Source organism: Callorhinus ursinus, unplaced genomic scaffold (assembly GCF_003265705.2).
Source record: "Callorhinus ursinus isolate GAN/ISIS: 27379988/994484 unplaced genomic scaffold, GSC_fseal_2.0 scaffold20, whole genome shotgun sequence".
NCBI classification, from domain to species: Eukaryota; Metazoa; Chordata; class Mammalia; order Carnivora; family Otariidae; genus Callorhinus; species Callorhinus ursinus.
The window spans coordinates 28,585,149-28,601,942 of NW_027397082.1; the positions used below are offsets into that span (position 1 = coordinate 28,585,149).

Genomic DNA, 16,794 nt, shown 5'->3' on the forward strand with positions numbered 1-16,794 from the left:
TCTTCATTTCTTTAAGGCTCAGGCTCTCGGTTTTTGCTTCATTACTGCCTGGACTATACCTATTCTTTCCATAGAAATTAAAGTAAAATCTAAAAGCTTGACCGTGTTTGTACCCAAGACTTAATAGAGAGTTTAAACGACAAAATATTTAAATCAAAGCAATTTAAACTGGTTATCCCTCTCTATTGGGTGACATAAAATATAATGGTATTGCAATTAAAGTGATTATCTTGGCCCTCTGAAACACTAATTTGCTCGGTTAATCATTGTGGACACTTTCCAAAGGTAATTGCTAACCCTGAATACTTCATTCTACAAATATTTACTGAGTGCCTTCTAGGTGCTAGGGATTTTTTCTGGTTTCTGGGGAATTAAGTGAGGAAGACAGATAATAATTGTATCTTTGTGTTTAGCCTGGGGGATATTCTGTCAGGACAGGGAGGGAAGGATGTACCTGCTTGCAGAGGCTCAACACCCTTGAAAGAATATCTTAGAAATACCTAGATGTATTTAGAGGGACAGGATTTAGAGATTATCTTGTGGAAATTCAGATGCCTAGAGGGGCCAGATAGTATAAATACATAAAATGGGCCAGGTGGGAACTGGCATTAAATGAAGAGCAGCATCCAATTTAAAGACCACTCCCCCCCATCAGCTCGAGCTAGAATTTTCTTCTCTCTCTCTCTCTCTCTCTCTCTCTCTTTTTTTTTCAACCAAAACCCCACTCCCCTCAGCACACACACCCTTTTCGTCGGGTCACCTAACAGAAAGAACAGCTCTCAGAGGGGTGGATTCCGAGAACCCGGGAACAGGGCGTGCACACCATCATCTTCAGATGCTACAGAAGAGGAATGAGCTGGGCAAGCTGGGCCTTCCTATTTGCGAATGTGAGAAGCAAGCGAGACGTGGAAGGGAGTCGCCGAGGCCAGAATTTTCCAGGGAATTCAGATTTGGATTTTGCAAAAGAAACCACGAATCTGGACTTTCATGGGAAATCTTCCAATTTTAGAAGGGTGCCTATGAATGAAATTTTTTTTAATGCTGTGAGGGCCAATCCGGGAGCTCAGCTGAGAGCTAAATTTGCCTCATTGCCCGGTAGTTTAATCTCTAACCCAATTCAATCCTCTAATTTCAAGGAGCAAATAACAGACTCAGAAATTAATGACTTGCCCAACATCCCTATTCTTTCCATTCAGTATTAAAACGTGAAAAAAGTCAAGGAAATGCCTGACAACTATGGGAGAACGCCTGTCAACTTTAAATAAGTTGGGCTTGAAAGGAGCCATGCTACTTGGCAATGTTGGTGCTGCAACGATGCCAGAGTGTGATCTATCCTAACAATGAACGTAGTCCGTAAGGTGGAAAATGATGATTATCGCCGAGGGGCCAGTCTGAAAGCAAAAGATGCACTCCAATGGTTGCCATGGGTTCCAATGGGCACCCTGATGGTGCTGTCAGACGTGACATGAGCACAGCCACGTATGGGAAGCCAGCTGACAGGTAACATATCGAGAAATTCTGGGTAAGTTGGCCGTTGTGTGATTTCACAAAACAATAAGAGAAGTGCATATGGATTTTACTATTAAATTAAGAAAGAAAGCTCCATATCACACAGGAAACACAAGGACCATGTGGGTCTGGTGAGGAGCTCAAATGACCGAGGGGATGAAGAAACATTCAAGAGAAGGCAACTGGGGCTTCAAATTCTGGGGCCATTTCCAATGCATTAGGGGGTTGTTTCATGGAAACGGGAACTAAAAATATTTTGGTACCATTCAAGAAAGTTCCATTTTTTTTATTGTTCACTCCACATGGCTAATTCTTGTGTCTTGATAATCCGAGGCGAGAGCCAAGTGCAGACGTCATCCTCTAGTTTTGCTAAGTCTTGTTCACCTCCTATTTTTTCTGTTAGGGCAGAGTGGATGTCTAAATGCTCACTGTCATATCCCCAGCACAGTTTCTGGCACTCAGAGGGCCCTCAATAACCGTTTGTTTATCCGGGCTGAATCGGCTTAGGTGGAACTGAGAAATCAGAGGTGCTTGGGAAGAACCTTAGAGCTAGTTCTCATGGTCCCTACCCTCTCCCACCCCTCTGAGTTTGATAAAGCTCCCTCCCCTCGCCCATCCATTTCCATCAGTGATGGGAAACGCAGTGTGTGCTTGCGCCATACTTGGCAAGCAGCCAAATCTAACTGCTCTAGACCCTCCCCAGATGATGATGCTTAACTCCAAAATAGATTGTCATAATGTTCTTGGCCAAATGCCCGTAGTTTTAAAATGAGACTTCATGTGATTCATGGGTTTTAATATAACCATAATAAGTATTATTCACACATGCTGTGTAATCAATTGGCATTCTCCCACAAAGAGCTCTAACTCCTCTTATTTTTTATTGTGATTATCTTTGTACTTACAGATGAACAGTAATGAGTCTCTCTTCATAAGGGGCAAAACAAACTTTTAGCATCATGGAAGTTTCCCCGACAACAATGTGATCTAGCTCCACTAGTTTGGAAGAGCAAAAGGCTTGGGAATTTTTTTTTTTAATTTTATTTTTAAGTAATGTCCACACCCAACGTGGGGCTCAAACTCACAACCCTGAGATCAAAAGTTGCCCGCTTTACCAAATGAGCCAGCCAGGCATCCTATGGACTTGGGAATTTTGGTCACTGAGATAACTGCAGGATGGCATTTAATTTATGAATGCACACTCACCCCATCCAAAATGAAAGTTTCTAACTTGTCTAAATCAGAGACTTCTGTACCTTGAAAACTTTGGGTCCTTTTATCCATTCATTCAATAATTAAGTTCCTGATATATGCCAGGCACCATGGTAAGCATGATGCCAGAGACACATGGCGAGCATAATGGACAGGCTTCCCGTTCGCATTGAGCTTTTAGTTTAGAACCGAACAAAATGAAAACAAACAGCAACAAAACCTCAAGTTGCAAAAAAAATTATGAAGGAAAAAATATGCTAAGATGGAGAATAATGGAGAATCAGGGAGATTGAGTTTAAATAGAATGGTCTCGGAAGACCTTTGGGGAGATGACACTTAAGCTGAGGACTTTGCAGAACAAGATGCAGAGCTTTCCAGGCAGGAGCAAGAGGAAATGCAAAGGCCTCTTACTGCCTTGGCTTGATGCTGAGAAAAAAAACCCAGCGTGGCCACAGTTATAGGGAGACATGGGATGTGACACCAGATGATGTGAGGGGTCAGACACACTCACAGGCCATGTTCGGAGGAGCCCGGATTTTGTTTTAGGGCTTTGGGAGCCACAGAGGAGTTTTCAGCTGCAAGGCAATGTGATCTCACTTAAAGTTTTGAGAAAAATGTTCTTGGTGCTCTAATGGGACTGGCCCGGAGGAGGCTAAGAGCAAACACAAGTAGACGGGTTAGGAGGAGTAGGAGACCAGATGGCAGGCTGGGTTGGGGTGTGGGCAGTGCAGGAAACAAGTGAGGCAGATTGGGTGTTATGTTTTGATGAGATCATTGGCAGGACTTGCTGATGGATTGATGGGGGAGGTGAGGGATGGCTTGGCCTGATAAATGGAATGCATGGAATCCCAATATAATAAAACCATAAATAGAGCTGCTCCACTTAAGGAGGAAGAAAAGGCAAAGGGACCGGCTGGGCCTGGTCTCCTAGGGTGCCTTCCTCCTTCCCAACCACCCTTGGGTCTCCTTAGGATACCCACGTATGGTTTTCGGTTTTTAGGGTGCTGAGCCACTTGGAAAGCTTGTTAAATACTGGTTCCTATGCGTAGTGTTCCTGGATCAGAGCACTTAGAGCAGATACAGATCGAGATGGTTAATATGGATGTGTCTGCTGATAAGAACTACATAGCCACTGCTTTCAACCAACCTGCAGATTGTTGGGTAGAAATACCTTAAAGCAACTGGCAAGCAGTTTGCTGGCAGACTTCTGGCTCCTTTTTTTTTTTTTTTTTAAGATTTTATTTATTTATTTGACAGAGAGAGAGAGACAGCGAGAGAGGGAACACAAGCAGGGGGAGTGGGAGAGGGAGAAGCAGGCTTCCCGCAGAGCAGGGAGCCCGATGCAGGGCTCGATCCCAGGACCCTGGGATCATGACCTGAGCCAAAGGCGGATGCTTAACGACTGAGCCACCCAGGCGCCCCTGGCTCCTTTTTGTAAGCTTTTTCTTTTTTTAAAGGAGCGCAATTTTTTTTTTTTTTTTTTTTACTTTGTGCTTTTCTATTCTTCACACTCTACTGAAATACAATAGAACCAAAGGCTATTATTTATATTCCTAGAATCTCTACCAGTGGTTCTTCCAGTGGTTGGGATGAATTGTACTTTCTTTTTTTTTTTTTGAGGTAGTCTCCACACCCAGCGTGGGGCTTGAACTCACAACCTGAGACCAAGAGTCGCATGCTCTACCGACGGAGCCTGCCAGGTGCCCCTGAATTGTACTTTCTTAACTTGATGATGTTATCATAGCATCATCTATAACCACAAGATCCCTGGTGGTCTAGTGGTTAGGATTCGGTGCTCTCATCTATAACCACAAGAAGTAAGTAATACGGCTGTGTAAATACATGTTTCTGCTGAAGGCAGTAGATACAACAATACTCCATAATGCAGCTTATAGAACGTTGCAGATATACTTACAGCATATAAAAAACTAAAAAGAAACTTACAAAGGATCTGGCCATTGTTTGTTTCCCTTGATGCTTTATTTTGTTGGATTGGCTTTATCCCCATCAAATATGTTCTTCAATTGACACTTGCCTAATTTGTTAAAATGAATAAAGGTGAAGCAGAAACATGCTAATTAAGAAGATCAACACAGAGTGTCAAAAAGGGTAAATCAGCCACAAACAAAGCTGGCTGGTTTTTGTTTTCTGTTGTGTGGTTTTGGTTTTGGTTTTTGCAAATAAGTGTAATCAGTCTCTACCGTTGTTTCTGTTGTTAGCAGGTGAGCTGTCCAGCCAGAACCATGCATCCCTCCAAATGACTTAACAGAAGCTGCACGGTCCCATTATCACTCATTCTTCTCTTGGAAGAGAACGTTTCCGCTCTGCTGGTGTGTATCTCTGTCCCTTCTCTGAACGGTTATCACACTTCTATGACTTCTCTGGTACTTGTTACATCCTGCTTTGCGGTCAGCTGTACATCTTTCTTATCTCCCCTCCTAGACATTGCAGACATTCCCTGAGATCCAGTCCTTGCCCTTCTGCTCTGGTTTCACCTTGGCTTGCTTGCACCGAAGACTTTCAAGCCATATCTCTAATTTTGGCCTTTCCCCTTGGCCCCTGACCTGAATTTCCAACAGCCTGCTGGACATTTCACTCCCGCCTCAAGCTCCACATCTAATATGGAAGAGTTTACCAGCTGCTACCTCCTAACCTCTCTCTCTGTTAATGATCACCATCCTCATGGCTGGAGACAAACACACTCCTCACGTCTCTTCCACTTCGTATCTCATCAGGCACTTTGTCCTATTGATTTTCTCTGCTCTCATCAAAAGGACTTATTTACTCTCTGCCAAATACACCTTGCACTTTCCCTTTGCTAACATTATGACCTGTCATTGCACCTACCAAGACAGCCTTCCTAGCTGCTTATTGAAAGGCTCCCAGGAAGAGTGCCAGCCCCGCCTGTAAAGTCAGCCTCCACCTAGGCAGTTCTCTGTCAAGCCTTCCACTTCTGCGCTCTAGCAAGTGTTGACTTCCTTTTTCAAAATGATCATGCTCTTTTCTTTATAGATATAAGGTTGTGGTGCGGGGTTCTCAAAATCTTTTATTGTTACTCAGTTTCTCTCATTTCATGGCTACTACTTGTAAATTCCTTGAAGACAGGAACCACATCTTAAACGTTACTGTACTGTGCTTAGTGCCTATACAGACCAGATATTCAAAACTACTGGTGGATTTGTTTGCACAGAATTTGTCTGATGATAGAAATGAAGGAGAGACACCCACTGTGGTTCTGTTTGCAATTTAGTCACTCATTCAATTGACCCACTAACCGCAAATTATTTCTTTTCAAGTACATTGCTCACCACGCATTTTTTCCTCCTTGAGTAATTGAAAAGAACAAAATAGCATGATAAAAACTCGGGGAGAAAGGACTTCTGATAGATATGTTGGCAAAACCGGATCCCTTCATGCTATTGGCAGGTACATACTAGATCTGCCGGCATTGTGAATTTATATTCTTCCTTGGTTAAATGATGCTGCATGACAAACAACCACAACACCTCAGTAGCTATGACAGCAAGTCTTTATTTTTGTGTGTGAGTGTGTGGGTTGGCTGGGCAGTTCTGCTGATCTGAGCTGTTCTCGGTGGGCTCCCTAGTGCACCTGAAGCCAGCTGTGGGGATAGTAGCCAGTTTTGCTGATCTTGGCTGGGCTCTCCTTGTGTCTGGGGCCTTGGCTCAGGTGGCTGAACTGTGTTCTCCCATCGTCCCGCAGGCTAGCCCAGGCTTGTTCTTGTGGCCATGCAGTGTTGAGAGAGAGAGAGTGCCAAGAGGGGGCATGGCTCCTTAAGACTCAGAAATGGCCCCAGGGCATCCGGGTGCCTCAGTTGAGTGGTTGCCTTCAGCTCTGATCATGATCTCAGGGTCCTGGGATCAAGCCCCACATTGGGCTCCCTGCTCAGCGAGCAGTCTGCCCCTTTCCACCCCAACTCATTTTCTCTCTCTCTCTCAAATAAATAAATAAAATCTTTTTAAAAAAAAAAAAAAGAGAGAGAGAGAGAGAGAGTCAGAAGAGGGCACTGCTATTCCTCTTTCTCACTGGCTGAAACAATCATCAGACTAGCCCTGATTCAAAGGCTGGGGCAACAGGGATGGGGAAGACACAAATTCATATCACAAAGCGTATTGAAACAGGTGGAGAGAGACAGCTGTTTTTGCATCGAGTCTACTTCAGACTTAGGCCAGTTTCCGCAGACCAACATGGCTTCCTAGTTGCACGATATTGGGCAATTCGTTTAACCACCGTGTAGGGGCTGAAGGCAGGCTGCCCCGAGATGAGCTGCTCTGGTATGAAGATTATTTTGAGCTAAAGGCAATTCTAGACCCTACAGGCTTGAGACACTTTTGCCCCTCTGTTAACTGCATAGAAGAATGTAAATTGGGGGTAGGTGGGGGAGGGTCTTTCCCAGAATAAGGGTTATTGGCAGAGGTAAATTTTATCTACATGACCATCTGTATGGCAGGGCAAACATCGACATACCAAACATCTGCTCTTCTTCTTATTTCCCTGTGACTTGCATTCCTTGTCTCTGAACCTCCAGATCCCTACCCCTTCTCCTCAGTGCAGGAAGACAAATATACCTCATCTTGCCTGTCTTCAGAATTTCCATGTCTGTGTGGATTCCCCAGAAGTACACTAATACATCTGATTTTCTCTTATTAATCTGTCTCATGTCAATTTGATTCTTAGTCCAGCTAGAAGGACCGAGAGAAGGGTACAGGAATTCTTGCTCCCCAAAACTCTGAGCCACTTTCCCTCACTTGGAAAATTGGCCCTGTAAGAATGAATGAAAAAACACAGGGCCTGGAGCCCTGGAGGAATTCAGTGAATCCTTCCCACTCTCCCTCCAGCCATGCAGAGGTGGGAAAGAAGTGTATACCAGCTGTGAACATTATGGACATTAAATAATTTTATTTAAATTTAATTTGGAGAACCAAAATGCTAAAACCAAACACATCCTTGGGGAAAAAAATGACACAAGAGTTTCAGCAATAACTTGAAAGATTTTTAATAAATTCACTGGGAAACAAAGCTCAATATTATTAAAATCAGTAGGGCCTTGTTCTACTCAATGGAAGCAAGAAAGGGTGGGTCATGAAGTCTGTGGGCCAGGTCCTGGGGAATTTCTCACCTCCTTTTCTCCATACTCCACATCTGGTTGGGCGCCCAAACCAGTAGCTTTTCTCTCCTCCCCATTCTTTATGGAAACATGCATTTCCATCCAGATGTGTTCCCTGAGGGAGTCTTAGCTGGGTCAGAGAACACTCCCATTGCACGCACAGCAGCTCTGAGCCAGGGAGACTGTTGATGTCAGGGAAAAAGGATTGGGTTAAGTCTGAGGCTATCAGATAGACTGAGGCTATCAACCACTGCCCGTGGTTGCTGACTTTGTTCAGAGTAAATGATTTATAAATAGTAATTGAATGAATCTACCGGAGGAAGAACAGCAGAGGTAAACAAACAAGGTAATGCATAGCTACCTTCACTCATTCTGCAAAGATTTCTTGAAATTCCTACTCTGCTAGCATGAGACAGGCTTCCTGCCACCAAAGAGCCCACCCTCTGTGTGCTCAAGGGAGGAGTGTTTGTTATTTTCAGCTACCCCCTATTTTAATTTTTCCCCAGCTTTACTGAGGTATGATTGACAAATAAAAATTGATCTAATGTGCACAACATGATGATGTGATATATACATACATTATGAAATGATTACCACAATCAAGCTAATAAAACATCCATCATGTCAAATTGTTACCTTTCTTGTGTGTGGTGAGAACACTTAAGATCTACTCGCTCAGCAAATTCAGTATATAATAGAGTACTATCAACTATTGTTGCCACACTGTACATTGGATTCCCAGAGCTTAAGTTTATATAGCAAAAGTTTATATTCATTTCTTCCACCACTGACAATGGCAACCACCGTCCTACTCTCTGCTTCTGTGAGTTTGAATGTTCTAGATTCTACATGGAAGTGAGATCATACAGTAATTTTCTTTCTGTGTCTGGCTTATTTCACATAGCATGATGTCCTCCAGGTTCATCCATGTTGTTCCAAATGGCAGGATCTCATTCCTTTTTTATGGCTGAATAATATTCCATTTTATAAATACATACCACATTTTCTTTATCCATCTCATTGACAGATACTTAGGTGGCTTCCATATCTGCCTATTGTGAATAGTTCCATGAACATTTATTAAATCCTCGCTGTGTGTCAGCTTCTGTGCTAGGCACTATAGAAGTATATGTCTCAATTAACTTCTGCAACAGTCCCACAAGGAAGGTGTTCTTATATTGTTTTATAGGTGAAGACGCTGACGTTTTGCATTGGTATGTAACTTGCCCAAGGTCACTCAGCCAGCAAGAGGTGGAGCTGGCTTTGAATTCAGATCTACCTAATAGCAGAGCCTAAATTCTAAATCACTATGGTCTAGAGTTAGATGGGAAGGCTTTAATATGTTTGTTTTATATTTTTATTTTATCTCATTTATTTTTACTAGGACAATTTTCAGAGAAAAAGTTGAAAAATTATACATCTGCTGCTTCCCAGATTCTAGATGAACACTCAACTAAATTGCTTTATCACCTGACTCTCCAACTCTCTCTCTCCCTCCATCCAACCGTTCACATATCTTTTTTTTTTTTGATGCCTTTCAAAGGAAGTTATGAACATCAGTAGAAGTTGGAATTTGAATGGAAACTTGAAGGATGTTATCAAGTCTATAAAGGCAGCAGATAAAGAGAGAGAGAGAGAGGAAGCAAAAGTCCAGGTATGGGGAAAAGTGTGGGCGAAAGAACAGGGGGCAGGAATGTGCGTGATGACTTGACAGAACAAGAAGGGGGCTATGACACACAGTGACAGGTGGGCGGCATGATGATGAAGGATGGATAGGAAGGCTGGATGGAAGAGAATTTTGGCCAACCAACAGAGGAGTTTCATTTCAGTGAAAGTAAATAAGGGAAACGGGAACTACCAGAGTTTCCAGCAGAAGGAATATAGGGCATGAACGGTATTGGGAAGGCTAGTTGTCCAGATGGGCAGGAGTAAGGGAATACTAAACTAATGGAAGTCAAGTAATTCTAGTGAGCTATGCATAAGGGAATCGAGTCTGGAGATCAGTAAGAATAGATAAGGAGAGAACAAAATTATTAAGAAAACTTAATGTGAGAAATTTGTTTTATTGTTGCTTAAATTCAAAAACAGTATTTGCTAGGATGGAATAAGAATGTAGAACAACACAATCTAACTTTTTTCTGAAAATGTTTTTCAACTGTGATCTTCAGGAAATACCTCCACTTGACAGAGCTCCATGAATGAGTGGCTATCCATGTTCTGCTGATGTTGACCTGGCCAGGCTCTGTGCTGGCTGCCCTCATGCCCATTGTCCCATGGAATCCTCACAGACCCAGAGAGAATGGCACTTCTGCTCCTCCCAGAATCCTTTTAACCCAAGGTTGCTAACAGGAGGTGATTTTGTCCCTGCCCAGGGGACACGTGGCAATGTCTGCAGACAACTGGGATTGCCATGACCAGAGGGTTATTGCTGGCATCTAATGGGTAAAGACCAGGGATGCTGCTAAACATCTTACAATGCACAGAGCATCCTCACGATGACTTATCAGGTCCAAAATGTCATTAGTGCAGAGAGTGAGAATCTAACCTGATTAGCACAGAGCCTGGGATAAGTAGCTACTTAAGACATATTTTTTGAAAGGTACTGTTGGTCTAATTTTATAGATGAGAAACTCAAGGCTTAAGAAATTTCCTAAGTTCATCCTGCCAAGGAAGGGCAAAAATGGGGTTTTTACTTTGGTTTTTTTTATTCCAAATTCAGTGTCTTTCAGTTATACCATGACTCCATGAAGAAGAAAAAGGGGTTAAAATCATTCCATTGTTTCAAGTCACAGGAAAGGGGAGAATTTTAGCACCAAAGACCAAGGTGGTGATATCAAAGAGGAGAAAACAGAAAGTCTGGGGGGAGGCTAACCACAGAGTGCACTAATAACTTCCGTTCCTGATAGGTTAACATTTGAAGTGATGGGGTGGGGAGATGTTAAATGACAATGTCCACTGAGGATCTGGCGAGAAGCCCCGGAGAGAGATCAGAACCAGAAAAGCGCTGCCTCTGACAGGCTGGTGTTAACCACAGGCATGACAGGAGGGGCATGGGATATGGGTTAAGAAAAGAGAGCAGAGAATTAGGGACTGAATTATAAGAGAATGTTCATAAGAAAAGAAATGCTGAAAAAGGAACCGAGGACAACAATAAAGAAAGTGGGATCCCAAAGCTGCCCACAGGTTGTGATTTTATTAAAGAAGCCAGAAGAATAGGAATTTGAGAAGAAGGTCATTCAGAAATCTACATTTCTTGGCATACCAGGAAGAATTTCCCTGTTTCCCATTCCACGTATTGCCCTGATTTGTATAACTGACAGCAGACAATACTCGCATCTTCTTTTAATGCTGTTTGCAATTATTCTGAGACTCTTTATTAGGCATGAAAATAAACTTTCAACTTCTATTTAGGCAAAAGCCTCAAATTGCCGGCCCCAGCCCCCAGCTTCTGGTAGCTTCCAGTCTGATGTGGACATCTCCAAATATTACTTATTTGGAGAGCCAATGTTCTCATTTCTCTCTGCTGAGTCCACACATCCTTGTTTGACCAAATAACAGGAACAAACAATTCCTTCCATAATGTACCCTAAGGTGTCACACTTCCGAGAATCTCAACTGAAAATTGATTCTCCTGAACTATGGTACAATACGACTTTAGTTAACATACTTCCTATTTATTGGACCCAAATGGTAGGGATTTGAGCAAGTATGCTGAGCCTCCCGGCCAGAAAAGTACAGGTAGTGCCCAGCTCTGCGCAGGGAGGAGGAGGGGAGGGGAGGGGTTGGAGCAGAGCTATAAATGGTAGCTGCAGGAGGAGAGCAGCTGAACCACGTCAGCAAAAGTCTATTTAACTAATAATGATGTAACTGTAGGACTATGTCCCCCCAACAACTTTTCTTTACAGCAAAATGACTATCAACGCTTATACTGGTAAGATTTTTTGCACGTTTACTCTATGCAGGGAATTACATTCAGTGCATCCTATGGATTAGCCCATTCGGACCCTCACGAGGACCCAGTAACCTCGGTTTAATGATCAATTCCTCCACCCACCTTAGGACAGCTGAGGTCCTGACGAGGATTTGGAAAAGCTGGAATACTGGGGCTCACTTCTTCATCCAAATCCTGGCCCCTAAGCCACCCTTTCTGTGATGAAAGAAATGTTTTATATGCTGCCCAGTACGGTAGCTACTAGCCACACACTGGGATGGAGCACTGCCACAGACTAGCACTAAACACAAACACACACAAAAAACCCTGAGTTTTCATGAAAATATAAATGTAAATAGCCACATTTCGCAGCCCTATGGACTGCGCAAATGTAGAACATTTCCACCCTTGAAGGCTGTTCTATGGGGTAACACTGTTTAGGAGAAATGTTGCCTTTTCCCTTTCCTCCCTGGTTGGATTCCAGGGCAAGCAGAAGGATCTTTCTCATCCCCTTCTCAGCAACTCCAAACCTCCAACCTCTGAGAACGGAGATTCCTCTCCTCTAACCACCTTCCTCTACTCCATGTCCACACAGCCCGTCCGCATGGCATCAGCTTGTGCAACAGCCTTGGGTAGGCAGATGGAAATGACCTTTCCAACTCAGGCACTGCCAGGCAACATTACCCTCCTCCTCCTCAACAATCTGCAATTACTCCGCTCACACAAGACGGAAATCATTCTGCCAGAGCTACAATCATGCAAACTAAATCTGGACATTCCAAGAATCAAAAACAAACACAAAACCCAAACACACAGCATTTAATGAAATAAACAAAGTACATGCTTTGGGCTTTGCTAGAGCCTCTCTGGGAGTGATGACTTCAGTTAGACAGAAGGAAGCCTGTGAGGTTTCTTTCTATTCTCCAAGACTTTTTTCTTTTCAAAACTTCTGGTTGTCCTACGTCATTTAAATGGAGAATGGACCTTATTTGCCACCCAAAACAATGTTCTGAAATGCAAAACTATTCAAGCCTTGAACCTAAAGACCTTCACAGGTGAGTGCTCAGGGCTCGCCAAGGCTCTACGTTTATGAATCCATTTTCAATGCTAATGAATTCTTTTACAAGCCATATTTGCTAATTCTTTTGTGTGTTTTAGACATCGATTCACTAATCATTACTTAGATACAACGCAGAGGTTTTTGCAGTGAAAAAAGGACGTAAATCCAGATTTATAAAGAGCAGGAGGTTAGGGGGAGGACAAGAAACAAAACAGCCAGCGGGTAAAATGAGGAAGGGCTTTACTAGTCTATTTTTTTAAAAAACCCTGAAGTATTATAGTATGACTGCTGCTTAGTAACTTTGCAGTCCCCTTTTCAAATTTTCCAAGAAATCCAACTCTTACTGAAACTTTGATGTACCACTGACTAAATCACCTAGAGATTCTTGTTAAGATGCAGATTATGATTTAAAGGTGCTGGGGGTGGGCCCCAGAATTCGCATTTCTAGCAAGCTCCACATGACAACGATGCCGATGAATAGTAAGGGTGTAGACCCCAAGAAGCCGGAATCAGATAGGCAGTTCGGAGAACCTGCTTCTGACGGAGTGGTTTACAGGAACGTTAGCCTAGAATCCGCCTTACGTGGGGTACCTCTGGGCAAACTCAGGAGGCTGCGTCTGTAGGTCATTGAGACCGCCGCCTTTAAGACAACATCTGAGGAATGGGGACGAACCTCAGCACAATCAACAGCAGTAACGTCTACGGGGGGGGGGGGGGGGGGGGGGGCGTGGTGCATACCCCGCGCCGCGCTTTCCTTCCTTGTGTCCTCTCGGCAAACACCTGAAGTGGACTATTATTATTCTCGTTTCACAGGTGAGGAAACTGAGGCTCAGGGACTTAACTTGCTCAAGGTCACAAACTTTTCAGGAGAGTTGGATCCAGGTCCATCTAATTCCCAGAGACGCTTTTAACTAACACTTCGGGGCCTCAGTTTCCTGTGCTGTGACCTGGGAAGCGCTGGCTGGCAGAAGACACGTCCCTGCCAGATACGCCTCGGGGAGTCCTTGAATTCCTTCTCCAGACCTTGCTTGTGGACCCCTGCAGGGAAAAGTTCTTTTGGAGAACACGGGGCTGCCTCTGCTCGCCTAGGTTAGGGGCGCGCACGGCTGATAAGGGTCACGGCGTACTCCCGGGAGGGGAGGGCGGTCGCGGACCGAGCTGGCTGGGCACACTGCCGGCCGACCCATTACATAACCGCGAGGTGTCCCTCCGCCCCCCGCGCCCCTCACCCCGCGCCAAGCCTCGGCACGCAGAGCGGATCCCAGGGACAAACCCCTTTCGGCCACCGCGCGAGCCCACGGCAGAGCTGGCGGGGCGGGGGCTGAACCTGCCGGCGCGTTTCGGAGGCCGGGCGCTGGGCTCCTCCCGGCGACACTCTCCTCCTCCCGCGCTGCCTGCGGGGCCCCCGGCCCCAGCCCCGCCAGCGCCTCCGCCCCGTGCGCTCCCCGCCCCCTCGGAAGCGCGCACAGCGGCGGCTGGGGCCCGGGAAGGGGCCACCGCTCAGGGAGGCTGCCCGGTGGGTGCGCACCGGGGGTCATGTCCGCGCGCCAGCGCCCGGGGTACAGCGGTCCACGCGAGGTGAGGACGCGGCGGGGCCGGGCCGGGGCCGGCAGAAAGGGGGGCTGCGCGCCCGGGGCGGGCTGCGGGGCGCGGGCACAGGCCCGGCGGGGCTGCCCCGGGCTCAGCCTCCCGCGGGCGGCTGTCCCTCTCCCCGTTCCCCGGCGGCGTGGGGGCTCAGGGGACCCGGGGCATGCTGCGCGGCGGGGCGGCGGGGCTCTCGGGCTGGGCGTGGTGGAGCTGGCGGAGGGCGCTCGGTGGCTCCCGCGGCCCCCAGAGCCCCCACCCCAACCTGGGTCCCTCGGGGCGCCTGTGGGGGTTCGGTTAGGGGACAGACATGTGCCCCCTCATCCTGTCGGTGTCGGGCCCGCGCTCCAGCGGTTTCTGGGCAGGTGGCTGAAGAGGAAGCGGCTTTGATCTCCGTCTGTGCTTTCCAAAGGCAGATTTCCCGGTGTAACAGAGACCGCTTTTCTGCTGGATTGGGCTTTCCGTAACTTTTTTTTTTTCTTTCTTAATCTTCTTCTGCCTCAGGTAATAATATTTATTTCTCGCGTATGGTGTGCTAACAACACACCAGCCTTCAAAACCCTCAATTGACTGAACTTAATTTCTCAGCTGTTTCTTGTGCTCAAGGAAGGCCGTGATCCCCGTAGTGCAAACTCAGGGACAAGTGTTGGCAAGCAAAATTTTAAAGCACGATTCCAGTAAGTCCTGGGGCTATTTGGTTAGCCTTCCGTTTTTACAATTCAGCTGTCTGACCATCTTACAGCTTTTTTTTTTTTTAAATGTTGAGTCAGATGGAACCTAGCAGAACACTAGTTAAACCATTCCGTTCTGATGGGACTCTAATTCGTTCATCCTATTCGTTTCTTTGCTGAGAGCTGGGCACTCTGAAGGCGCAGCCGGCTTAACCCAGGGAGATAGACAAGGCCTGACAAATTTAGAAACACACCGTCTCCACAGGTATCTGGGATCACTAGCTTTTAAAATCATCAACGGACCCTCCAGTTTGTCTCGCCCCTCCCCCACGAATGTCATGCCAAACTAGCCTAATGGTGTCTGACCCTCCCGAGGTGCCCAACGACTGTCTGTTAAAGAAATTAATGATGAAAATAAGGAGTAGTAATTAAGTGACTGGATTTGGTCACATAATCACAGGATCTTGGAAATTGAAAAGGGTTTTAGAGATCATCTCTTCAAACCCTTCACCTGGCGGGCCAGGAAGCTCAAATTCCCGATAGCAAGGATTGGCTAAACTCCTACTGTTTGCTGGTGATGGAACCAACGCCACAATCCAGGCCTTCTCTTTCCCGCTTAGTGACGCTTTCCAAGCATATTGCTGCTGGGCATTTTGAACAAAAACGATGGAACTAGAATCACCTATATCATTTTCCTGTTCTTATTTTTTATTTATTTTAACTGGTGGAGTTTTGAAATAAATGAGTGGTTGATTTAGCCAAACCACCTCTGTAGTACAATTAAAGAGATATGAACTCTTAATTTTAAATAATAGTTATATTCTTCTTGAACAGTGATGAATATGCAGATATATCCTAGGTGAACATCCAGAGAAGAAAAGTAATCAAAACGGGTGAACTAAATTTACCCCCATCTCTCCCTGGAATCTCAGCTCCCTATGGTGATTGGTTAGAGTAAAAGGTGTAATGTATGACTTTGGAGCCAACTTGAGAAAAGGAGTTTATATTAGGATCATTTGCATATTGTGATGAACACCATGACCTTATAACAGAGCTAAGAAAGGGACTTTAAGCTGACTTCTTTAGCATTTTATGCCTTGCACATTTTTTATGTATTTCAATTTAGTTCAATTTAATAGAGGTCTTTATTTACCTACTATATTATATAGTGCCTATCCTGTGCCTGGTGCTGTTCTGGGCATTTGGGATCTATCCGTGAACACAGCAAAAAGATTTGTTCCTATGGAGCTCAAGTTGCATTCATTTATTAGAATGTTTCTGGATTTTGTTTGGCAGATAGAAGAGAATTTTGGTTTTGCCTAAAGTAGGGAAATGAACATAAATATTCCAAATTATCTTCCTTCCAATCCCCTGATCCTGCTGATTTTGTAATCACTGAAAACAAACAAAGAAGGGAATTTAGATGAATTACTTTGACTTCTATGAACTGATACCCTCCTGTACACGAAGAACAGGTCCCACATTTGGTTATTTTATATATTGTTAATTCGGAGTCCCTTGAATTACATTTCCTTTAGTGCAGGGACATCACTGTGGTGGCATTAAACTTAATGAAGCCTGGGGGGATTCGTTTTCTCAATAGCGTTAGTGCACCCGTGGTAGTGTTGCGTCCTGTAGTTGTACCAGTGTGTGAGATGTAGCTGCTTATTTATTTATGCAGATGGTGTTCTGCTTTCATTTT

The 16,794-nt window shown here is 44.9% G+C and overlaps 1 protein-coding gene across 11 annotated transcripts in view; it reads left to right on the forward strand.

Moving 5' to 3' along the window:
• The first annotated feature begins 12,694 nt into the window (after positions 1–12,694).
• The window catches only part of SLC16A12 (solute carrier family 16 member 12), a 75,577-nt gene continuing 71,477 nt past the window's right edge, over positions 12,695–16,794 (forward strand). For 7 of the 11 annotated variants that reach the window (XM_073904456.1, XM_073904457.1, XM_073904459.1 and 4 more), the window contains exon 1: positions 14,070–14,415. The gene's annotated coding sequence lies outside the window, so the exon portion shown is untranslated. Of the gene's footprint in view, positions 12,833–14,067; positions 14,416–14,806; positions 15,358–16,794 lie in introns of those variants that run through there. The other 4 variants (XM_073904461.1, XM_025880479.2, XM_073904467.1 and 1 more) reach the window with 3 other exon arrangements.